Genomic DNA, 26596 nt, shown 5'->3' with positions numbered 1-26596 from the left:
GACCACGTCACGTGTCACCAGGCAGCATCCAACGTCTAGTAGGGCAATGGTCACAATGCTTTGGCTTATCAGTGTATCTACAGGGTGTTTCAAAAATGACCGGTATATTTGAAACGGCAATAAAAACTAAACGAGCAGCGATGGAAATACACCGTTCGTTGCAATGTGCTTGGGACAACAGTACATTTTCAGGCGGACAAACTTTCGAAATTACAGTAGTTACAATTTTCAACAACACATGGCGCTGCAAGTGATGTGAAAGATATAGAAGACAACGCAGTCTGTGGGTGCGCCATTCTGTACGTCGTCTTGCTGCTGTAAGCGTGTGCTGTTCACAACGTGCAAGTGTGCTGTAGACAACATGGTTTATTCCTTAGAACAGAGGATTTTTCTGGTGTTGGAATTCCACCGCCTAGAACACAGTGTTGTTGCAACAAGACGAAGTTTTCAACGGAGGTTTTATTGTAACCAAAGGACCGAAAAGCGATACAATAAAGGATCTGCTTGAAAAATTTCAACGGACTGGGAACGTGACTCATGAACGTGCTGGAAAGGTAGGGCGACCACGTACGGCAACCACAGAGGGTAACGCGCAGCTAGTGCAGCAGGTGATCCAACAGCGGCCTCGGGTTTCCGTTCGCCGTGTTGCAGCTGCGGTCCAAATGAAGCCAACGTCCACGTATCGTCTCATGCGCCAGAGTTTACACCTCTATCCATACAAAATTCAAACGCGGCAAACCCTCAGCGCCGCTACCATTGCTGCACGAGAGACATTCGCTAACGATATAGTGCACAGGATTGATGACGGCGATATGCATGTGGGCAGCATTTGGTTTACTGACGAAGCTTATTTTTACCTGGACGGCTTCGTCAATAAACAGAACTGGCGCATATGGGGAACCGAAAAGCCCCATGTTGCAGTCCCATCGTCCCTGCATCTTCAAAAAGTACTGGTCTGGGCCGCCATTTCTTCCAAAGGAATCATTGGCCCATTTTTCAGATCCGAAACTATTACTGCATCACGCTATCTGGACATTCTTCGTGAATTTGTGGCGGTACAAACTGCCTTAGACGACACTGCGAACACCTCGTGGTTTATGCAAGATGGTGCCCGGCCACATCGCACGGCCGACGTCTTTAATTTCCTGAATGAATATTTCGATGATCATGTGATTGCTTTGGGCTATCCGAAACATACAGGAGGCAGCGTGGATTGGCCTCCCTATTCGCCAGACATGAACCCCTGTGACTTCTTTCTGTGGGGACACTTGAAAGACCAGGTGTACCGCCAGAATCCAGAAACAATTGAACAGCTGAAGCAGTACATCTCATCTGCGTGTGAAGCCATTCCGCCAGACACGTTGTCAAAGGTTTCGGGTAATTTCATTCAGAGACTACGCCATATTATTGCTACGCATGGTGGATATGTGGGAAATATCGTACTATAGAGGTTCCCAGACCGCAGCGCCATCTGTTGTTGAAAATTGTAACTACTATAATTTCGAAAGTTTGTCTTCCTGAAAATGTACTGTTGTCCCAAGCATATTGCAACAAACGGTGTATTTCTATCGCTGCTCGTTTAGTTTTTATTGCCGTTTCAAATATACCGGTCATTTTTGAAACACCCTGTATAAGTTGCGCACATGTTCGCGTCGCCAGTTCGATGACGTTTTCTGTTTGCTGGGCTGGTGGCGAGCATGCCGTTGCGTTGGCATCCGTTGTCCGGCAGCGAGCATTATCTCAGTTTCAAGTAAAAACGGGAATATTTTTCTTGGCTTCCTCAAAGCTTTCGATGTAGTTTCATACAGTCGCACAGTATACAAAGTGTGTGGTTACGTAACATTCGAACTGATATGCGGTTAAATTGAAAACCTTGTAGCAAAAACAAATTATTATGTCGTTATTAGTGATGAGACCTCGTTAGATGCGAAGGCAGAGTCCTTTATACGTAAGGTAGGCTGCCTGCTCGTAGGTGACTTGAGGATAACGCCTGTAGTTGATAGCAGTCTAAATTTGGTACGGGGAGGCGATATCGGCAGAGACTTTACAGTTGATTAGTCCTGGAGCAAAACATTGCCAGGTGACTCCGCTCATAAATGAAGGTATTGCTAGACGCGTAATTAAACGTAAAGGTGGCCTACAGCAGTCAGCGATTGTGCACTGCAGCCAGTCTGAAAGATTTAGTATGAGACCCTCACAAAAATTTATACTTCGAGAAGGCAGATGGGATAGAGTTAATTATTGGAACAAGTCTCCGAAAGCATAATTTATGTACGAAAGAGATACGATGACCTATGGAGTATCCTTCATCAGTCTTTGTAGTCTGGCCAAATTCTGTTAATAGATGATAATTAATTGAAACCCTCTACTGCCGACAGGAGTTGTTGATATACCTCGATGGGGACAGCCGAAAATGTGCGCCCCGACCGGAACTCGAACCCGGGTTCTCCTGCTTACATGGCAGACGCTCTATCCATCTGAGCCACCAAGGACGCAGATGAACAGCACGACTGCAGGGACTTATCCCTTGCACTCTTCCTGTGAGACCCACATTCCCAACTGTCCACAATCTACATACGTAATGTACCTAATAGGTATTTGCCCATCCACTCATTACTCGAGGAGACTAACGTGACGATTCCCGTAAGAGTTAGGGCAACCTGTGCGTATTCGCACACACGAAGGTCAATGGCTGGGTAGCCTTTATATATATATATATATATATATATATATATATATATATATATATATATATATATATATATATATATATATATAGTAACTGTTCTCGAAAGAACATATGCCGTTGTTGACCCTGCACCTTCTCTAGAATAAATGGTAATTAATTGAAACCGTCAGCTGAGGGCAGGTGTTGATTATGTACCTCGATACATTACGTTTGTGGATTGTGGACAGTTGGGAATGTGGGTCCCACGGGAAGCGTACAAGGGATAAGTCCCTGCAGTCGCGTTATTTATTTGTGTCTTCGGTGGCTCTGATGGATTAATTTCATTCTCTGCCAGCACGGTAGCTCAGCGTGTTCGGTCAGAGGGTTAGCTGCCATCTGTAATAAAAAACCTGAGTTAACCGATGAACGACGAACTTAAACAGGTGTCTTACGAAGTCCGCCCCGAGCAGATGCAACGAACGAAAGCGAACAAAAATGTGATTATAAAAAAAAAGATGGATAGAGCGTCTGCCCTGCAAGCAGGAGGTCCCAGGTTCGAGTCCCCGTCGGGGCACACATTTTCAGCTGTCACCATCGAGGTATATCAACAACACCTGTCGGCAGCTGAGGGTTTCAATTAATTATCATTTGTTCTAGAGAAGCTTCATGGTCATCAATGGTATCTGTTCTTTCGAGAACAGTTGCTATCCTCATATCAATTCTATTAATGACAGAAATATGGATGATTCAAGGAATAACTGCACAAGTAATTGCAGATTTCTTCAGTCAGCGTGAAAGAGACGCAGCTGTGGTCAACACCTACAGGAGAAGCTACAAGACAGGAAGTGTGCATTGCTGAGAATATTACTGGTAAGGTCCAAGAAGTCACGCTGCAAACCCGTGGATAAACGTACTGCTAAAAAAACTACGTCCTGCAAGATACATGCTGCGTTGTAACTACGATGTTAGAGTCGAAAAAATTCGGGACAATGGAGTGTATTACCGTCAGACTTTCTTCGCTCGTAACATTCACTAATGTATTGCGAACCTGGCACTGTGAGATACGTTGGATTGCTTTGCTCAGTAACTCAGATCCTCCTTCACACTCATCCCATTTTCATTTAAATAGTGGTCAAGAAAAAGTGCTACCCCTTGTCAGAATATAAAATGTTTCTAAAATTATAATATGTCGCACCGACGCTGATACACCACAAACTGTGCACTCTCGTGGGTCCTCGTGCCAAGGAAGTGCTGATCTGTCAGATAACTACCTCCTTTCTCAGTCGTACTGAAACCACATTTTTCCATCTGTGAGCGGAATGATTTTCACCACGGAAAAACTTCTTTTCCGGCGAATAAATTGCTTTCCCTATACGTGTGCCTGCTAACTTCCCCACTTCCCATAATCTGCCTTTACGAAATGGAATTTTTTTTAAGTGTTTCATGTGTGTGTTTTGGGTATACCAACAGCACCACAACAAGATTACTATCAATATGCAGGGTGAGTCACCTAACGTTACTGCTGGATATATTTCGTAAACCACATCAAATACTGAGGAACCGATTCCACAGACCGAACGTGAGGAGAGGGGCTAGTGTAATTGTTTAATACAGACAATACAAAAATGAACGGAAGTATGTTTTTTAACACAAACCTACGTTTTTTTTAAATGGAACCACGTTAGTTTTGTTAGCACATCTGAACATATAAAGGTAATCAGTGCCGTTTGTTGCATTGTAAAATGTTAATTACATCCGGAGATATTGTAACCTAAAGTTGACGCTTGTAACCTCCGACGTTCAGTTGCGTGTTGTAACAAACACTTCATTGCAGGGGCCCAAACAGCTGCGACATACATCGCGTTTCTACAGAATGATCTGTCAACGTTGCTCGAAAATGTCCCACTGGAAACGCGTCGACGTATGTGGTATCAGCATGATGATGCACCTGCACATTCCGCAATTAACACTAGGCTGACCCTTGACAGGATGTTCGACGGCCGTTTCATAGGACGTGGAGGACGCATAAATTGGCCAGCCCGTTCCCCTGATCTTACACCTCTGGACTTCTTTCTGTGGGGTACGTTAAAAGAGATTGTGTACCGTGATGTGCCTACAACCCCAGAGGATATGAAACAACCTATTGTGGCAGCCTGCGGCGACATTACACCAGATGTACTGCGGCGTGTACGACATTCATTACGCCATAAATTGCAATTGTATGCAGCAAATGATGGCCACCACATTGAACATCTATTGGCCTGACATGTCGGGACACACTCTATTCCACTCCGTATTTGAAAACGGAAACCACGTGTGTACGTGTACCTCACCCCTCATGGTAATGTAGATGTGCGTCAGTGAAAAAGACCAATAAAAAGGTGTTAGCAGGTGGACGTAATGTGCTGTTCCTGTCTCTTCCGTACCTAAGGTCCATCGCCGTTCCCTATGGATCCCTACGTAATTCGGTGCTCTCCGATACACACGATGGAACAGCGGAGGAGTGGTACTCAAGCGTCAACTTTACGTTACAATATCTCCGGATGTAATTAACATTTTACAATGCAACAAATGGCACTGATTACGTATTTGTTTATATGTTCAGATGTTCTAACAAAACTAACGGGGTTCCATTTAAAAAAAAACGTAGGTTTGTGTTAAAAAACATACTTCCGTGCAATTTTTTATGGTTTGTATTAACCAATTACACTAGCCCTCTCCTCACGTTCGGTCTGTGGAATCGATTCGTCAGTATTTGATGTGGTTTACGAAATATATGCAGCGGTAATGTTAGGTGACTCACCCTGTATAATATCCTAAATCTTCAGATGTATTCAATGTCATCCAATCCACTTATAAATGGAATTCCTTCGTTGCACTGTTAAGTGTTGTAGGCAACCGTAATGCGACCGCAGCGGCAGTATCTAACTCCGTGATCGGCCGCACGCCAAGGGACGATCGCGTGTGGCCCTCTGAGTCATTATTTTAGTCACGATACATGGAACAAAATTACCTGAGATCACATGTGTTTTTTCAAAATAACTCCTCCACACTTGCTGAAGCGGCACGCTTCTTGCCCCATTTCTCGGTACACCTCGTTCGACAGAGCTTGTCCTTACTTCGACGACCACCTCCCTCATAATCAATGCCGCACCTAGTTAAATGTTGTCGTCCGTAATGAAAAGTAGACATAAAAGTGAAAATTCCTTGTGATTTACTTCTGGAAGATGGAGTTTGCAGATCACGTAATCACATAGACTCGAGCTGTTACTTCAGTGCCTTTTCTAAACGTTTGTAATCGTTCATGATAATGTTCAATGCCTTACAGAGTTCATGGCGGATAGTTTAGCGACATTGCTCGACTATTCTCGTGATTTCGTCCTCTTTTTCAGTCGTTTGTTTTCCATATGATGTTTTTGCCTTTGCCTCTGACGATAGTGTAAGAGACCGAAACCGGTGAAGAATAAAGTATGTATATACTACGTACGATGTGAAATTTGACAGCTAATTGTTACCGTCCACAAATGAGGATACCCACTGAAATCCTCTGTTTCTACAATTGTAAGTTTCGAACCACCTAAGGGAAAGATGAACTGCTTTTCCATATGATGTTTTGCCTTTTCTTCCTGTGTTGATGTGAAACCGGCAAAGAATAAAGATTTATTTCTAGAGCTAACTGAAGTAAAGCCTTTCTTTGAACTTCCGCAAAGGATGGATTGCTATAGCGCAGAACCTAGAATTGAGGATGTTGGAAACGGAGAAACTGTTCTATTCTTCTAATGCTGCTGTCGTGAGTATCGATGTGAAGTGGCTGAAGCACGGGTTATATGCGAATAGGCTGCAAGGTGTTGGACGTTCACGCCTCTTCACAGAACGTGTTGGTCTGAGGTTTTCCAGCTATGTAAAACAGAACAAGTTGCGACATGTGGCAAATCAGTCTACAGATTACAATGCTGGTACAGGAAAAACTGTTTCGGATCACACAGTTCGGCATCCATTGTTTGTCATGGGCGCTGAACCAGACGAACCCTACGTGTCTCTTGCTGACCTAACGACATCGTCAGTTACAATTTCAATGGACAATGGATCATTGTAATTAGACCATGGATGAATAGAAAAATATCACGTGGTAGAGTGAATCGCGTTTCTTGTTATACGAGGTCGATTGCCGGAGTCCGGATACGCCCTCCATCCTGAAGATATGCACCGAATCGCAGACGCAGGCTGAAAGGGTCAGTATTATGTAGTGGAGGACTTTCATTGGTGCTTCCAGTTGTAGTAGTAGTCGAGGTCCCATGATTTTGTGGTTATTGCGGAATGGCACCATCCTTTCAAACTAGAGATTTTCCACGACGGCGATAACACCTTCCAGCAAGTTAAATGTCCTTATCACAAGACCAGTATGAGACAATCCCAAGAATCTATCCTCCGAGAAGACAGATTGGAGAGAGTTAATTACTGGAACAAGTTTCAGAAGAAAGAGATACGATGATTTATGCATCAGGCTTGGTAGTTTGGCCAAATTCTATTAATGACAGAAATAGGAATGATTCAAAAGAAAAGCTAAAAGAGTAATTACAGATTCCCTTAGTCAGCCTGAAAGTGTCGTAGCTGTGGTCAACTATTACGGTAGGTGGTATAAAAGAGGTGAAGGGCTTTGCAGAGAACATTACTCGCAACGTTCCGAGAAGTCACGTTCCATAACACTGAATGCACATACTACTGATACTACATGCTGCAAGATACACTCTGCGTTGTAACTGAAAAGGTGGGACTGAAAGAAATTAGGGCTATTGCAATGGAATACCGTCAGTCTTTTTTCGCACGTACCATTCACGAATGGATTCGGAAGCAGCCATTATGAGATACATCAAAATGCGTTGCCCAGTGATTTGGAATGGCTTACGGAGAAGAAGTCAGATCTTCCTCCAAACTCACCCTACTTTCATTTAAAGCAGTCAATAAATAGTTGTCAAGAAAAAGTGCTACCATTTGTCGGAATATAAAATGTTAATTATAATATGTCGCACCGATGCTGGTACACCACAAGCTGTGCACTGTAGTGGGTCTCTCAGGTAACTGTATCTCTTTCTCAGTCGTACCGAAACGACTTTTTTCCATTTGTGTGGGTAGAATCATTTTCACCATGGAAAAACTGTAGGCTACACCAGCCTTCTTTTGTTGCGAGTAGATTGCTTTCCCTACACATGTTCTTTGTTGTTGTGTCAACTTACTCACTTCCCATAGTCTACCTATACGGAACGGTAATTCTTTGAATAATTTCCAATTTCGAACATACACTCCTGGAAATTGAAATAAGAACACCGTGAATTCATTGTCCCAGGGAGGGGAAACTTTATTGACACATTCCTGGGGTCAGATACATCACATGATCACACTGACAGAACCACAGGCACATAGACACAGGCAACAGAGCATGCACAATGTCGGCACTAGTACAGTGTATATCCACCTTTCGCAGCAATGCAGGCTGCTATTCTCCCATGGAGACGATCGTAGAGATGCTGGATGTAGTCCCGTGGAACGGCTTGCCATGCCATTTCCACCTGGCGCCTCAGTTGGACCAGCGTTCGTGCCGGACGTGCAGACCGCGTGAGACGACGCTTCATCCAGTCCCAAACATGCTCAATGGGGGACAGATCCGGAGATCTTGCTGGCCAGGGTAGTTGACTTACACCTTCTAGAGCACGTTGGGTGGCACGGGATACATGCGGACGTGCATTGTCCTGTTGGAACAGCAAGTTCCCTTGCCGGTCTAGGAATGGTAGAACGATGGGTTCGATGACGGTTTGGATGTACCGTGCACTATTCAGTGTCCCCTCGACGATCACCAGTGGTTTACGGCCACTGTAGGAGATCGCTCCCCACACCATGATGCCGGGTGTTGGCCCTGTGTGCCTCGGTCGTATGCAGTCCTGATTGTGGCGCTCACCTGCACGGCGCCAAACACGCATACGACCATCATTGGCACCAAGGCAGAAGCGACTCTCATCGCTGAAGACGACACGTCTCCATTCGTCCCTCCATTCACGCCTGTCGCGACACCACTGGAGGCGGGCTGCACGATGTTGGGGCGTGAGCGGAAGACGGCCTAACGGTGTGCGGGACCGTAGCCCAGCTTCATGGAGACGGTTGCGAATGGTCCTCGCCGATACCCCAGGAGCAACAGTGTCCCTAATTTGCTGGGAAGTGGCGGTGCGGTCCCCTACGGCACTGCGTAGGATCCTACGGTCTTGGCGTGCATCCGTGCGTCGCTGCGGTCCGGTCCCAGGTCGACGGGCACGTGCACCTTCCGCCGACCACTGGCGACAACATCGATGTACTGTGGAGACCTCACGCCCCACGTGTTGAGTAATTCGGCGGTACGTCCACCCGGCCTCCCGCATGCCCACTATACGCCCTCGCTCAAAGTCCGTCAACTGCACATACGGTTCACGTCCACGCTGTCGCGGCATGCTACCAGTGTTAAAGACTGCGATGGAGCTCCGTATGCCACGGCAAACTGGCTGACACTGACGGCGGCGGTGCACAAATGCTGCGCAGCTAGCGCCATTCGACGGCCAACACCGCGGTTCCTGGTGTGTCCGCTGTGCCGTGCGTGTGATCATTGCTTGTACAACCCTCTCGCAGTGTCCGGAGCAAGTATGGTGGGTCTGACACACCGGTGTCAATGTGTTCTTTTTTCCATTTCCAGGAGTGTATATGGGACAACTGGTACCTGCTCTGTATGTCAATCCATAGATCCCTAATTTACGGTGATTGCCTTTCGTGTGCAGAAACTGTCAAATCGATACCGTGCAAAATTCGCTGAGGAGCAACACGCTATTAAGCAGATGGTTATAACGTTATTATTGTATTCTGAAATGAAATCGAAGGGAAAGAATTGACCACTACCGGTCGTTCAGGTGAATGGAGACATAATCCATGAAATGCCAGAAAGCGAATACCTCCTGTTACTTTAGGTTTAAGAGAAGCGAGTAAGAGAAATGCGAGCTGTGTCCGTTGATATGGAGGGCGAGAAATTTAGCCTGCAAGTGGCAGGAGCGTCTCAGCTTGCACTTAAATGTTGTTGGCTGTCGATTCGTCCTACGACCGCGGAAATTACTAATACTCTTCTCGAACGGGAAACGCCACCCATCTACTGCGACGCTGCGTGATCTTTCACCACAGGCCTTTCATTAACAAGCTGCCTAACACAATGACGTTTGCCGGCCGAAGTGGCCGTGCGGTTAAAGGCGCTGCAGCCTGGAACCGCAAGACCGCTACGGTCGCAGGTTCGAATCCTGCCTCGGGCATGGATGTTTGTGATGTCCTTAGGTTAGTTAGGTTTAACTAGTTCTAAGTTCTAGTGCTCAGAGCCATTTGAACCATTTGAACCACAATGACGTTTGTTGCCAACACTGACTACATAGTGATGGCATTACGTACATCCTGCTCCAAACCCGTGACAAGAGTGAGCCTGAGTTAACCTGCTGAGCCCTATTTTAAGACCTCTTCCATAGCAAAAAATAGTACAATTTTCTATCGCAAAGCTACAGTGAAAGGTCAGTTTTACAAGTTGACTCTTAGGACACTCTACAGATTTGTCCATGTATGACTTGTACTGACTGGCAGGTATCTCACCGAAAAGGTTACTGTTGTTGATGATGACGATAACGTCAGTGATGTTGCTGTTGATTATGATGTTGATGATGTTGCTAACGATCGTGATGTCAGTGATGTTTATGATGTTATTGATGTGGTTGATGGCGGTCATGGCATTTATTATGAGGACGAACTGAACAAACACTTTTTCTACTAAAAGTTTTCTTGTGATCATGCAGCATAAACGCAACTGGTGTTTATTTATTTACTTATTTTGAATGTATGACGATGTCAACGTTTGGGACCGCACATAGCACTGCCCATTCAGGACACATCTGCATACAACGCGTCTCCTCAGCAGCCCCCATCACGCCAAACACTGCCTGACACAGACAGCAGACAAGTTGTTCTGAGAAAGGGAAATAGCTTAACATATAAAATAAACAAATATTTTGGGAGATCTTCTAGTAAAGTATATGTCTGGACTGCAGCTTTATACGGAATTGAAACATTGGTGATAACTATCACATACAAGGAAATCATAATCTTATCGAATGTGGGGTTAGGAAGAATAGTTATTTTTAAATAAATAGACTGGACAACGAGTGAAGAGATACTGTACACAAGTCCAGGGATTTAATACGTTCATTACGTGGTCAAGTTTCAGCGCTGAGAATACAGTTTTTATACATTTTGTATTCATTGTTATAACAAACAAAAACAGTTTATTTTATCACAGCAGTGGTTTAACGCAAAATATTCCTAATATTGTAGTTTTATGGAGCTGATGTACATTAATTGTAAAGCATTTATAATGAATAGTTGTTTTCGTATTTGTGTAATCTCCACAAGTGCTTATTGCTGTCCTCTTAACTCTTAATTTTAAGACTGTGAAATTATATTTATGTAAATCATGTTTCAAGACTTAACTTACTTTTAAAGGCTCTGTCGTTTGTTTTTATTCGTGTTCGGTTGCCTCTCCTGTCAGTTGTTTGTCAGTCTAATGCAGTCTTTGAATTACCTGCGCTGCCTATTGGGTCGCGTAAACTTAATTCTGTGTGCCATTGTATTTTGACTAACTACCTTGCTGTACGAGGCAAAGACTGGCAACCAGTCCAGTATTTCTAAGAATGTAGAGTAATAAATAAAAAGTACTTAAGTTAAGATTTTAATCACTTGATGCTGCTGGAAACCCGCGACATTTTATTCAGTTTAACATTTACTTAACAAACAAGCGCTGGAAACTGCTTAAAACTGACACTCAGAGAGGCCGATAAATCGGACCCGCTCCGTGGTTTCAAGCGATGTAGCGATGTCTGTTTCACCTACCTCAACCTAGCGCCCCTGTCCGCCTTGGCAGCTGCACGTTCATGGATGGGGTGAAATTCAGATTGCTAAACAAAGACGCCCCGGATCGATTCCCAGCCAGGTTGGAGATTATTTCCACTCGGCGACTGACTTACTTATCCTCATAACTGACATTACACTGTTGAGGCGGCTGAATTAGTACTGCCTAAAAGCTAAAAATTGGAAAATACCTAGCAAGGTACACATTGAACGATTAGGTCATATTTTCTACAACAACCGCAAATAAATAAAAATTATTTAGAAAGACTCAAATGCGTAAATGTTTAAACTTCGTACAATAACTGTAAAGTAAATGGTGGCGGCCACTGTGACCGAGCGGTTCTAGGGGCTTCAATCGGGAGCCATGAGGCGGCTACGGTCTCAGGTTCGAATCCTGCTTCGGGCATGGATGTGTGTGATGTCCTTAGGTTAGTTAGGTTAAGGCAGTTCTAATTCTAGGGGACTGATGACCACAGATGTTAAGTCCCATAGTGCTTAGAGCTATTTGAACCATTTGAATTATGTAAATGGTGCTCATGTTCAAGTTCTCAACGTGCCCTCTTGACTTCTCGATGTATCAACTAGTAATTCGTCAAAATCTGTTAGAAAAACGCCAACAGCTTTTCCTTCCTTAGTTGCCGTTGACCAGGTATTTAAAACCAAACTTTATAGTCCAACATCTCGGATGACGTAGTACCTGGTAGCCTATATAATATTTCACAAGGTCCAAACGGTGTAACGTATGAGCTAGCACAGCGCCACTGGCGAGGTATGCCAACAGTTTACTAACATAGTCTTTATTCATAAGAATTATATTTCTCATCGTTCACCCCTATGGTCCGCACACAAACACGCAGGAAAATCGGGATGACATTGCTACCGTCATCTACATCCACTACTCTGCATTTTCCCAAATTCAAAACTTGTATTTACCTTTTGATCTTTTTAGTGGGTCAGCTCTTTCGCTTTAATCTAAGGTTCTAGGGATTCACTTCATTTGTCTATAGCACTGTGAAATAACATTCAGTTCTGGAACTTTATATTTTTCAGAGCCTTACACAATTCTGTTGTACTGTCTCCACAAGCATACTAACTTGTGCTAACAACAACACACAGACCCATGCCCGAGGGAGCACTCGAATGTCAAGCAGTATGGAAGGGGCCACGCAATCCGTGACATGACGCATCAAACCTTGCGGCTACTCTACACTGGATTGTTGATGATGACGATAACGTCGATGATGTTGGTGTTGATTATGATGTTGATGATGTTACTGTCGATTATGATGTTGTTTATATTTATGATCTTATTGATAAGGTTGATGATGCTGATGCTGATGACAGTGATGATGCGGATGAACTGAACCAAAACTTTTTCTAGTAAAAATCTTCTTGTGTTCATGTGGCATAAAGGTATGTTACGGGTGTTTATTTATTTACTTATTTTGCATGTATGACCATGTCAACTTTTGGGACCTGGTGTGTGAAATCTTATGGAACTTAACTGCTAAGGTCATCAGTCCCTAAGCTTACACACTACTTAACCTAAATTATGCTAAGGACAAACACACACACCCATGCCCGAGGGAGGACTCGAACCTCCGCCGGGATCAGCGGCACAGTCTATGACTGCAGCGCCTCAGACCGATCGGCTAACCCCCGCGCGGCATGGTGGGCTAGGAAGATTAGTTATTTTTAAATGAATAGGATGGAAGTCCCGTGATTTAGTATGTCCACTGGTTGGTTAAGTTTCAGCGCTAAGGATACAGTTTTTATACATTTTGAATTCATAGTTAGAACAGATAGAAACATTTTTTTTATCACAGCAGTGTTTTAAGGTAAAATATTTGTAAAATCATAGTTTTATGGAGCTGATGTACATACAATTGTAAAGCGTTTGTAATGAATAGTTGTTTTCAGAGTTATGTAATCTCCATATGTGCTTATTGCTCTGCCACATCAACTACTAATTTCGTGATTGTAAAACTATATTTATGTAAATCATCTGTCATAATTTAAATTAGTTTTAAAGGCTCTGTCGTTCTTTATGCACGTGACCTGAAAAACTAAGGCAATGTATTCCCCACTATCGTCATTTCATCTATATCTGTAAACTCTTGAGCCAAGTTGGCAGTTGATTGTCCACTTACTTGTAAGTTGACTGCTATTGAAACTTACATCGTTGTACAAGTTCAAAATTTTTGTGGCTGAAAAGTTCATTTCTCACGGCTTTATTTATAGCAACAATTTACTTTCATGTTAACTGAAGATCTTATAAGGGCAATGATCTTAGCAGAAGATAAACCGATTCATATTAGGAAGAAATAAGTGTTGGAGAGCAACTTAAGAAAATGAATGGCTACGTTGATAAGACACATAAATTATCAAGGAACTGTCGATTTGTTAATGGACAGAGGATTGGGTGTTAAAATTAGAGATACAGACCACAGCTCTTGTACAGTGAGGAGGTGACACGGGTGTAAGTTGCGGTACTTCTGCAAAGATGAAGAGACTTCACTAGCATGGAGAGCTGCATCAGACCAGTCTGAAAACACGAAACGCGCTCTGGATGACCCAACACGAATTTCTCGTAATCTTTAGACATACTGCCGACATAATATTGTGCACAGTGTCTACTTCTCTCTTTCTTACAATTTGTTCCACCGTAGCAGAGTCCACTGTTTTCATAACTTGGGAGATTTGTTTGCATTTAACATCGTGTTCGGTGTATTTCCTGTCAATTGCCCGTCACCCTAACAAAGGTGGCTTTGGGACATCCGCGCTACAGATTTGAGTCGTGTAAACTTCCCCCATGAACCATGGACCTTGCCGTTGGTGGGGAGGCTTGCGTGCCTCAGCGATACAGATGGCCGTACCGTAGGTGCAACCACAACGGAGGGGTATCTGCTGAGAGGCCAGACAAACATGTCGTTCCTGAAGAGGGGCAGCAGCCTTTTCAGTAGTTGCAGGGGCAACAGTCTGGATGATTGACTGATCTGGCCTTGTAACATTAACCAAAACGGCCTTGCTGTGCTGGTACTGCGAACGGCTGAAAGCAAGGGGAAACTACAGCCGTAATTTTTCCCGAGGACATGCAGCTTTACTGTATGATTAAATGATGATGGCGTACTCTTGGGTAAAATATTCCGGTGGTAAAACAGTCCCCCATTAGGATCTCCGGGCGGGGACTACTCAAGAGGACGTCGTTATCAGGAGAAAGAAAACTGGCATTCTACGGATCGGAGGGTGGAATGTCAGATCCCTTAATCGGGCAGGTAGGTTAGAAAATTTAAAAAGGGAAATGGATAGGTTAAAGTTAGATATAGTGGGAATTAGTGAAGTTCGGTGGCAGGAGGAACAATACTTTTGGTCAGGTGATTACAGGGTTATAAATACAAAATCAAATAGGGGTAATGCAGGAGTAGGTTTAATAATGAATAAAAAAATAGGACTGCGGGTTAGCTACTACAAACAGCATAGTAAACGCATTATTGTGGCCAAGATAGACACAAAGCCCATGCCTACTACAGTAGTACAAGTTTATATGCCAACTAGCTCTGCAGATGATGAAGAAAATGATGAAATGTATGACGAGATAAAAGAAATTATTCAGGTAGTGAAGGGAGACGAAAATTTAATAGTCATGGGTGACTGGAATTCGTCAGTAGGAAAAGGGAGAGAAGGAAACATAGTAGGTGAATATGGATTGGGGGGAAGAAATGAAAGAGGAAGCCGCCTAGTAGAATTTTGCACAGAGCATAACTTAATCATAGCTAACACTTGGTTCAAGAATCATAAAAGAAGGTTGTATACCTGGAATAATCCTGGAGATACTAATAGGTATCAGATAGATTATATAATGGTAAGACAGAGATTTAGGAACCAGGTTTTAAATTGTAAGACATTTACAGGGGCAGATGTGGATTCTGACCACAATCTATTGGTTATGAACTGCAGATTGAAACTGAAGAAACTGCAAAAAGGTGGGAATTTAAGGAGATGGGACCTGGATAAACTGAAAGAACCAGAGGTTGTAGAGAGTTTCAGGTAGAGCATAAGGGAACAATTGACAGGAATGGGGGAAAGAAATACAGTAGAAGAAGAATGGGTAGCTCTGAGGGATGAAGTAGTGAAGGCAGCAGACGATCAAGTAGGTAAAAAGACGAGGGCTAATAGAAATCCTTGGGTAACAGAAGAAATATTGAATTTAATTGATGAAAGGAGAAAATATAAAAATGCAGTCAATGAAGCAGGCAAAAGGGAATACAAACGTCTCAAAAATGAGATCGACAGAAAGTGCAAAATGGCTAAGCAGGGATGGCTAGAGGACAAATGTAAGGATGTAGAGGCTTGTCTCACTAGGGGTAAGATAGATACTGCCTACAGGAAAATTAAAGAGACCTTTGGAGAGAAGAGAAACACTTGTATGAATATCAAGATTTCAGATGGCAACCCAGTTCTAAGCAAAGAAGGGAAGGCAGAAAGGTGGAAAGAGTATATAGAGGGTTTATACAAGGGCGATGTACTTGAGGACAATATTATGATAATGGAAGAGGATGTAGATGAAGATGAAATGGGAGATAAGATACTGCGTGAAGAGTTTGACAGAGCACTGAAAGACCTGAGTTGAAACAAGGCCCCGGGAGTAGACAACATTCCATTAGAACTACTGATGGCCTTGGCAGAGCCAGTCATGACAAAACTCTACCATCTGGTGAGCAAGATGTATGAGACAGGCGAAATACCCGCAGACTTCAAGAAGAATATAATAATTCCAATCCCAAAGAAAGCAGGTGTTGACAGATGTGAAAATTACCGATCTATCAGTTTAATAAGTCGCGGCTGCAAAATACTAACGCGAATTCTTTACAGACGAATGGAAAAACTGGTAGAAGCGGACCTCGGGGAAGATCAGTTTGGATTCCGTATAAATGTTGGAACACGTGAGGCAATACTAACCTTACGACTTATCTTAGAAGAAAGATTAAGAAAAGGCAAACCCACGTTTCTAGCATTTGTAGACTTAGAGAAAGCTTTTGACAACGTTAACTGGAATACTCTCTTTCAAATTCTAAAGGTGGCAGGGGTAAAATACAGGGAGGGAAAGGCTATTTACAATTTGTACAGAAACCAGATGGCAGTTATAAGAGTCGAGGGGCATGAAAGGGAAGCAGTGGTTGGGAAAGGAGTGAGACAGGGATGTAACCTCTCCCCGATGTTATTCAATCTGTATATTGAGCAAGCAGTAAAGGAAACAAAAGAAAACTTCGGAGTAGGTATTAAAATTCATGGAGAAGAAGTAAAAACTTTGAGGTTCGCCGATGACATTGTAATTCTGTCAGAGACAGCAAAGGACTAGGAAGAGCAGTTGAACGGAATGGACAGTGTCTTGAAAGGAGGATATAAGATGAACATCAACAAAAGCAAAACGAGGATAATGGAATATAGTCATATTAAATCGGGTGATGCTGAGGGAATTAGATTAGGAAATGAGACACTTAAAGTAGTAAAGGAGTTTTGCTATTTAGGGAGTAAAATAACTGATGATGGTCGAAGTAGAGAGGATATAAAATGTAGACTGGCAATGGCAAGGAAATCGTTTCTGAAGAAGAGAAATTTGTTAACATCAAGTATAGATTTATATGTCAGGAAGTCGTTTCTGAAAGTATTTGTATGGAGTGTAGCCATGTATAGAAGTGAAACATGGACGATAACCAGTTTGGACAAGAAGAGAATAGAAGCTTTCGAAATGTGGTGCTACAGAAGAATGCTGAAGATAAGGTGGGTAGATCACGTAACTAATGAGGAGGTATTGAATAGGATTGGGGAGAAGAGAAGTTTATGGCCCAACTTGACTAGAAGAAGGGATCGGTTGGTAGGACATGTTTTGAGGCATCAAGGGATCACAAATTTAGCATTGGAGGGCAGCGTGGAGGGTAAAAATCGTAGAGGGAGACCCAGAGATCAATACACTAAGCAGATTCTGAAGGATGTAGTTTGCAGTAGGTACTTGGAGCTGAAGAAGCTTGCACAGGATAGAGTAGCATGGAGAGCTGCATCAAACCAGTCTCAGGACTGGAGACAACAACAACAACAACAAACTTAATTCTGCGATATCGTATTCTGACTGTTTGTGTACTTTTTATATGAGGCAAAGACTGCCAACCAGTCCTAAATTTCTAAGAATGGAGGGTCTCGCTGCAGTATTAGTGAATAAAAAGTTCGCAAGTAAAGATTTTAATCACTTGGCGCTGCCGGAAACCCGAGACTTTCTTCATTCAGTTAAATATTTTCTTAAACAAAGAAGTGTTGAAAATTGGTTAAAACTGACACTCAGATTGGGCGGTGAATGGGATCCGTGGTCATTAACCCGCTGCATGGTTACGATAGACGTGTCGATGGCTCGTTCACCTCCCTCAAACGAACACGTCTCTCTTTGGTGGCTACACGGTCAGGCGGGTGGGGGGGGGGTGTGAGGAGGGAGGTGAGGGGGGAGAGACGCAGATTGCTCAGATTGCGAAGGGAAGAGGCCCGGGGAGATTATTTCCGCTCGTATTCTCACAATTCACTTTACACTTTTCAGATGACTGAATAACTACAGCGTGAAAGCCAATAGATTGGAAGAAAACCTAGCTCAGTACGTAGACATTCTACTATTAGGTCATAGTTTCTACAACAAACGCCGTATAAACGGAGTAACGTATGAGCTAGCACAGCGTCACTGGCGAGCAATGCGAATAGTTTAATAAAATATTGGTTATTCATGAGAAATATCTTTCACCACCTTCACCCCTAAGATCCACACAACACAGAGAAATGTCGGAATGATGACATTCCTACCGTCATCTGCATTTTCCTAATTTCAAAACCTGTGTTTATCTTTTAACTTTTAATTTGTGGTGCGTGAGCTCTTTCATTTTAATCTCTTTCGGAACGACAGAATCACTAGAATGAGATTTTCACTCTGCAGCGGAGTGTGCGCTGATATGAAACTTCCTGGCAGATTAAAACTGTGTGCCCGACCGAGACTCGAACTCGGGACCTTTGCCTTTCGCGGGCAAGTGCTCTACCAACTGAGCTACCGAAGCACGACTCACGCCCGGTACCCACAGCTTTGGTAGAGCACTTGCCCGCGAAAGGCAAAGGTCCCGAGTTCGAGTCTCGGTCGGGCATACAGTTTTAATCCGCCAGGAAGTTTCATATCAGCGCACACTCCGCTGCAGAGTGAAAATCTCATTCTGGAAACATCCCCCAGGCTGTGGCTAAGCCATGTCTCCGCTATATCCTTTCTTTCAGGAGTGCTAGTTCTGCAAGGTTCGCAGGAGAGCTTCTGTAAAGTTTGGAAGGTAGGAGACGAGATACTGGCAGAAGTAAAGCTGTGGGTACCGGGCGTGAGTCGTGCTTCGGTAGCTCAGTTGGTAGAACACTTGCCCGCGAAAGGCAAAGGTCCCGAGTTCGAGTCTCGGTCGGGCATACAGTTTTAATCTGCCAGGAAGTTTCATAACAGAATCACTAATTCTATTCATTCATTTCTCCTTTCACGGAGATGAGTGCATCATCTGTGAACCAGACGCATCTAACATCAAATTCTTCATCAACAATCATTGCGACAATCTGGTTCATAAAGTAAGCACAGTTCATGCTATTACGGCTTGGTGGCTCTGGAATTTGAATGGAAACGACTGTAGTGTCTCTCTCAGTATTTTCTGCATGTTGGAATGGTTAAAACCTGGCAGTGCTGCTACTCATTGGACGGATTTCTGTCGATTTTGTTAACCAGAAACTGGGGCGACATTTCCAGGCAGACGTAACTTGTCTGGGGCCACCATTTCCCGTTGGATCATCACTCGTGCTGTCTGTTGGAATTTGTTGAAGAGCCTGCTGATGACGTCCGCGTTGCGTCATTTTGGAAAATCTAATTGTTTTCAAAACTGAGCCTGGAACATCAAATCCTACTTGAACACCGCACCTTGCTGTTGTAGGACTTTGTTCTAACCTGGGATATTGCAGTAGCATAAAAACGAGGCGTTCAATGAAATACATGATTTCTTCTTTTAGTACGCTAATATCCTTTTACAGTTCAACGGTGGAACTGATCGCTCTGAGCTGCGGCTCCTTACAGCCTTCACAATGAACATATCGTTTGATGCACTCGACTACCGATTTTAGTTTTCGAGATATTTAATTTTCAAATCATGGAATCCTTTCCTGGACACTGTGGTACTTATAAAAGCGTACTTTGCTCGTCATAGCACACTACACATCTGCAACGAGATACTGTCACATTGACAGTGAATTCCTCAAACAAAATATCCGTCACCCTCTTAAAAGATAATACTGGTAGCATTGGAACGCTGCAGTAGAACTGATGCTGTGACCGTCGACTGTATGGGATCAGCACATTAGGACGGATCGATATTGAGATGTGACAGGATATCTGACCGCATCTGTCGTGTTCCAACGTTCCCACGTCCACAATGTGAATGAAGTAGCCCAAGTGGTTGGTGTACCACCACGGTCTACCCAACAGGTCTGCAAGGTCTAGTGCAACCCTCGCAGCATTTAACACGGAGTAAGACCAACTGTCATAAAAACACGAAAGGAATTGCTGCTGTTAGTGATCGCAGATGCACATCAACGGGTTTCCCAGCCAGCATTGTGAATAGAACTGAATTTAGTGGAATTAGGGAATCTGGTACCTCAAAAACAAAATATCATTTCTCACAGTGGCAGATGAATCTGCCTGTCTTCAGTGTGACAAACAACGTAGAAACTGGACAGTCGGTAACTGGAATGGTGTAGTCTGGTTCGGCGTGTCACTATTTGGACCTATTTCAGCTAATGTAAACCATCAATATCCGACGTTTTTAAGCCGCAGTATGTCATGGCAGTTGATCAGGGCTGAGATGGACCTGCGATGTTTGTCTTCCATAACTGCGGTCCACTCATTGAGGTAACTGTGAAAGAGAATCCACACATTTATTTCAACGTTTTCGGTGAACGAATATGATCTTTCCTTCGACATATTCATGATGAATGTACTGCGGATCTGTCTTCCAAGGTAACAACACAGCCGCACGCATACGTTCATGATTTGACATTCAGGCATCCTATCAACTATCTGCAACACTGGACGATAGTTAGAAATAAACCTATCTGCAATTTTGTTGCTAAACTGCATCCAATCATCAGTGATTGAATTCTCAAGGATGTGACATACCTGAAGGACCTTGTTCATTCTCTTCCTCGCCAAAATGGAGATATCATCAAGGCTGAGGGCTGTATATACAGTATTATCGTGATGTCTACCGGGTGTCAATAATCTTTCAGCCGGAGTCCTTGTTTAATTTCCTCGTATACCGAAAGACGATTAGAAGTGTAGAAATGAATATTACCGGGGGCACTGTACCATTGACACCTATCTAACACCCTCCAGGGCAACAACAATTGGATTTTCGGTATTTTGGAAAGTTTGTGATATAATGTAAAAATTTAAACTGCTGCAGTAATCTAGTAATTAAGAGCGACCAGCTTATGTTAAAAGTTTAACAACGTGAAACAAGTTTTATAATCAGAAATTTTTTGTTTTAGTCTGCATAACTGATGGCTCCATAATAACCAGAATTTATTCATCCAGTATTTGAGGATGATAGCATTTAGGGGCCTCCAATATACTTTCCACACAATTTCAAACCTTTACAAAATTGTTGATCGCTGACAGTCCCAACGAAAGGATGAAAGGTAAAAACTTTATAGCTTAGTACACTATCGATGTTCATGCAATCAAACAATAGCAATAGACGTTACGTTTTGATTAATTACTTCTGTACTACTGACTCTGCCCTCGCCACAGTTTGCAGACATTATTCGCGTATGTTGTTGAATGTAGCTGCAAAATTACATCATTGTACGGAACAGAGTTCAGGAGATATGAAGATATAAACATTGACGTGCGTGAAGAACTAGCTTTCGCCTAAAATGGAGCGCAAATCACCAGCACCACATACATCCAGTGTTTCATCATATGTAAGTAGGCTGTTTAGGTTTTTATGTTGGTAACGCCACCTAGCGCTCTGTATGAAAATCAGTGGCTGTGCTGTGTGCAGTCTGTGGCTCGTTGGCATTGTTGTAATATTCGCTGTTGTAGTGTTGGGCAGTTGGATGTGAACAGCGCATAGCGTTGCGCAGTTGGAGGTCAGCCGCCAGCAGTGGTGGATGTGGGGAAAGAGATGGCGGAGTTTTGAGAGCGGATGATCTGGACGTGTGTCCATCAGAGAGAGTAAATTTGTAAGACTGGATGTCATGAACTGATATATACAGGGTGTTACAAAAAGGTACGGCCAAACTTTCAGGAAACATTCCTCACACACAAATAAAGAAAAGATGTTATGTGGACATACGTCCGGAAACGCTTAATTTCCATGTTAGAGCTCATTTTAGTTTCGTCAGTATGTACTGTACTTCCTCGATTCACCGCCAGTTGGCCCAATTGAAGGAAGGTAATGTTGACTTCGGTGCTTGTGTTGACATGCGACTCATTGCTCTACAGTACTAGCATCAAGTACATCAGTACGTAGCATCAACAGGTTAGTGTTCATCACGAACGTGATTTTCAAGTCAGTGCAATATTTACAAATGCGGAGTTGGCAGATGCCCATTTGATGTATGGATTAGCTCGGGGCAATAGCCGTGGCGCGGTACGTTTGTATCGAGGCAGATTTCCAGAACGAAGGTGTCCCGACAGGAAGACGTTAGAAGCAATTGATCGGCATCTTAGGGAGCACGGAACATTCCAGCCTATGACTCGCGACTGGGGAAGACCTAGAACGACGAGAACACCTGCAATGGACGAGGAAATTCTTTGTGCAGTTGACGATAACCCTAATGTCAGCGTCAGAGAAGTTGCTGCTGTACAAGGTAACGTTGACCACGTCACTGTATGGAGAGTGCTACGGGAGAACCAGTTGTTTCCGTACCATGTAGAGCGTGTGCAGGCACTATCGGCAGCTGATTGTCCTCCACGGGTACACTTCTGCGAATGGTTCATCCAACAATGTGTCAATCCTTATTTCAGTGTAAATGTTCTCTTTACGGATGAGGCTTCATTCCAATGTGATCAAATTGTAAATGTTCGCAATCAACATGTGTGGGCTGACGGGAATCCGCACGCAATTGTGCAATCATGTTATCGACACAGAAATTCTGTGAACGTTTGGGCAGGCATTGTTGATGATGTCTTGATTGGACCCCATGTTCTTCCATTTACGCTCAATGGAGCACGTTATCATGATTTCATACGGGATACTCTACCTGTGCTGCTAGAACATGTGCCTTTACAAGTGCGACAGAACATGTGGTTCATGCACGATGGAGCTCCTGCACATCTCAGTCGCAGTATTCGTACGCTTCTCAACAACAGATTCGGTGACCGATGGATTGGTAAAGGCGGACCAGTTCCATGGCCTCCACGCTCTCCTAACCTCAACCCTCTTGACTTTCATTTATGGGGGCATTTGAAAGCTCTTGTCTACGCAACCCCGGTACCAAATGTAGAGACTCTTCGTGCTCGTATTGTGGACGGCTGTGATACAATACGCCATTCTCCAGGGCTGCATCAGCACATCAGGGATGCGACGGAGGGTGGATGCATGTATCCTCGCTAACGGAGGACATTTTGAACATTTCCTGTAACAAAGTGTTTGAAGTCACGCTGGTACGTTCTGTTGCTGTGTGTTTCCATTCCATGATTAATGTGATTTGAAGAGAAGTAATAAAATGAGCTCTAAAATGGAGAGGAAGCGTTTCTGGACACATGTCCACATAACATATTTTCTTTCTTTGTGTGTGAGGAATGTTTCCTGAAAGTTTGGCCATAACTTTTTGTAACACCCTGTATATATATAATGACTTTTGAACCCTATTAAGGTAAAAACATTGTTTGTTCTCTATCAAAATCTTTCATTTGCTAACTATACCTATCAGTAGTTAGTGACTTCAATAGTTAGGATCTTTTATTTAGCTGGCAGTATTGGCGCTCGCTGTATTGCAGTAGTTCGAGTAACGAAGATTTTTGTGAAGTAAGTGATTCATGAAAAGTATAGGTTATTGTTAGTCAGGGCCATTCTTTTGTAGGGATTATTGAAAGTAAGATTGCGTTGTGCTAAAAATATTGTGTGTAAGTTTAGTGTTGATCAGAATAAGTGAAGAGAGAAATGTCTGAGTAAGTTCAGTTTTGCTCAGCTGTTTGAAAATCAAATAACGTAAGAGGTTTATCAGCACAGTCATTCATAAATTGTTCTAAGGGGACGTTTCACATACAGTGAGAGCACTTATTGACTTTCAACAAGCTTGTAGCATTAGTTCAAACCTTTCCTAAATATTTTCTAGCTTTCTTGCATAAAATTAGACACGTAACGCATTAAATCATTTCCAGTGTTCAGACATTTGAAGCTGTTTTGTAAATGAGAGTACGATTTGTTTAATAATCGATGGTTTACTGGTGTGAACTGATGGTTTTACCTCCTTAATATTTTTTATTACACTAAAAGATATCTATAGAGAATGATAGTACCAAAACCGAACTCCATTACGTTTGTACAACTACATTTATTTACATCTATACTTGGAAATGAATTAACTTTTATCTTGCTTCCTGTAACTAGACCGAACGGTCCTGGGTTATAACATGAGGTAACTTCGCGTCCGATACTTCGTGGACGTGACTTAAATAACACCTCACACACATTAGTATTCAGCTGCATACCCTCATTTTCCCATAAATCTGTCGAAATAGCAATAAATGTCATCGAATCACTTGCGCATTCTCTGCTGCTGCGGGGACGAATATTTTCTCTGGAAGAGTAGCGGTATTTTAGTTTGTGAAATAATACAAAATTACATTTACGTTGGCGTGTGGGGAGAAAATTATGTCTGACAGGGAAGTTCCGATTCGAGAATGCTAAAGCTACGCCGCCCGGTTGTGCTGTTCCCATCAGCTGTCGATAGGCAGTGTGTAATTTTATCAACATAGCACCTTGATTAATCATTCATTCAGCGTACGCAGCTGAAGCTTGGCTCGCGGCGTTGCGACTGGCATGCAAATTTTTTATGCTTCTGATTCACGGGATCTCTTAACACAGAAGCGATTGTAACTGTACATATATTTTCTCAGTCAGAAATACGCAGTTCCCCCTTCAATTAGTAATTGTAAATACCCATTTATGTTTATTTAACCGTAATTCATGTAGTTGAACGTTGTGACTGTTACTTTTTAGGTGCTGAATAATACTCGCTTCCAATCATAATACAGTTTGATTTTACCTAACACTGATGTTAGAGTTCACCGTTTAAATAAAAAGCAAATAAAGTGGTGATGACTAGACGCAGCTGAAACAACAGGAGGTGAATAAGCGACGTGTGTTGAAAATATGAATGTACTTACTTATAGATAGAGTATCCTTATATTTACCATATTTTTTACAAGATTAAAGACGAAATATATTTGTTAAACCACTGAGCATTTTTTTTACAAAAGTAAAATTGCAGTATGTTTGTAGAAAATATGGTAAATACAATATGGAATTTTGATATGGGTACTCCAGCTATTTATAAGTTCAATAATACAGCATTTTCAACACGTCTCTTAGCCACTTCCAGCTGCTTGATTTATGTCTATTTAGTCGTTGTCGCATTATTTTCTTTTCATTTAAACAGTGAACTCCCGCATGCCATGGAATTGAATGTCTAACCACCTGAAAATGGACCCAAGTACGAAACCGAACGTGTGTTGTACTGTGTTGGCAGTTTGATCTATGTGGAGCAGCGTGGCCAGAACGGAATCTAATCCATATATTGATAAGAGTCCTGTCTTCAAGACTAGACACATCTCGTTCCAGTATAGATATAAATCGTGAAGTCTTAGTCCAAGATGTTTAACTGTGTGAATGTAATAGGCACTGTACAAAAACTACGTATCCCAGAGGTACGTAGGTTACATGGCCCTATTACACCGTAAACACTTTATCAATACTACACTCGTCAATACTATTTCCTTGCGTTGAAGTGGTTAATGGTCAACACATTTTAGTATTGGTACAACTCATTATATTAATTGGGATTAAATTAAATTTTGTTTACACTGCACATTAGCTGAAATATAAATTCGGTCGTTCAGTGAGCCGTAACAAGAGTTGCTATTTACAACAACAATTCAACAACTCCCGGTAAAATTGCGTACGTTATAACCCGTACCTTGTGCCATCTATGGCGTTAATATTCACAGTTTATATGATTGAAACCCTTTAATGACTGCAAACAATTTTATAACCCGAAATAACTGTTAACTATCGCTGGTTAATTATGTTATTCACGCTAACGATAGGTAGTTTATACGCGAAAATCTTTGACTGACCACTATGAAATAAAATCACCTAAAAACTCATAATAAATATTTACCGTGACCAAAGTTGCATTTACTTATGGTAAACCTCAATTTCGTACATCTTTGGTCATCTCAACTGAAAAGACCGTTTGTTATTACGTTAGTTCGAACGTAGCAACAAAAGTTATGATTTCACTGCAAACCATAGTGTAGCGACAGCTACGTCTGCGATACTACTAACTCTCTTACGATCAGTAAACGTCATTTCTTATTGTCCCTTTTCCTTATTTCTTTTTCTTCGCATCCTTTAAAGAACCATTAAGTGAATAAAGAAGTTAATACCTCCTACATTTTCTTCAATAACATCTAATTATATCCTTTTTCTCTGCTTATTGATTTTAAGTCGTGATAAAATCTCAGTGAGACATTGATTCTTTGAGTCTAGGTCTTTGAAACCTGGAATAGCTGACTTGTCTATGTTAGACTTACTTTCAGTTGCTTTGCATCAATGCAGCTCTTTATTATTTACGGCACTTGCATATCTTTCAGTGAGGATGCAATTATTTCCATTGTAAAATTAGACTCCAAACTCAGCA

This window comes from Schistocerca nitens, chromosome 7 (assembly GCF_023898315.1).
Source record: "Schistocerca nitens isolate TAMUIC-IGC-003100 chromosome 7, iqSchNite1.1, whole genome shotgun sequence".
NCBI classification, from domain to species: Eukaryota; Metazoa; Arthropoda; class Insecta; order Orthoptera; family Acrididae; genus Schistocerca; species Schistocerca nitens.
The sequence above is the reverse complement of the archived record's forward strand: the minus strand, read 5'-3'. Positions refer to the sequence as shown.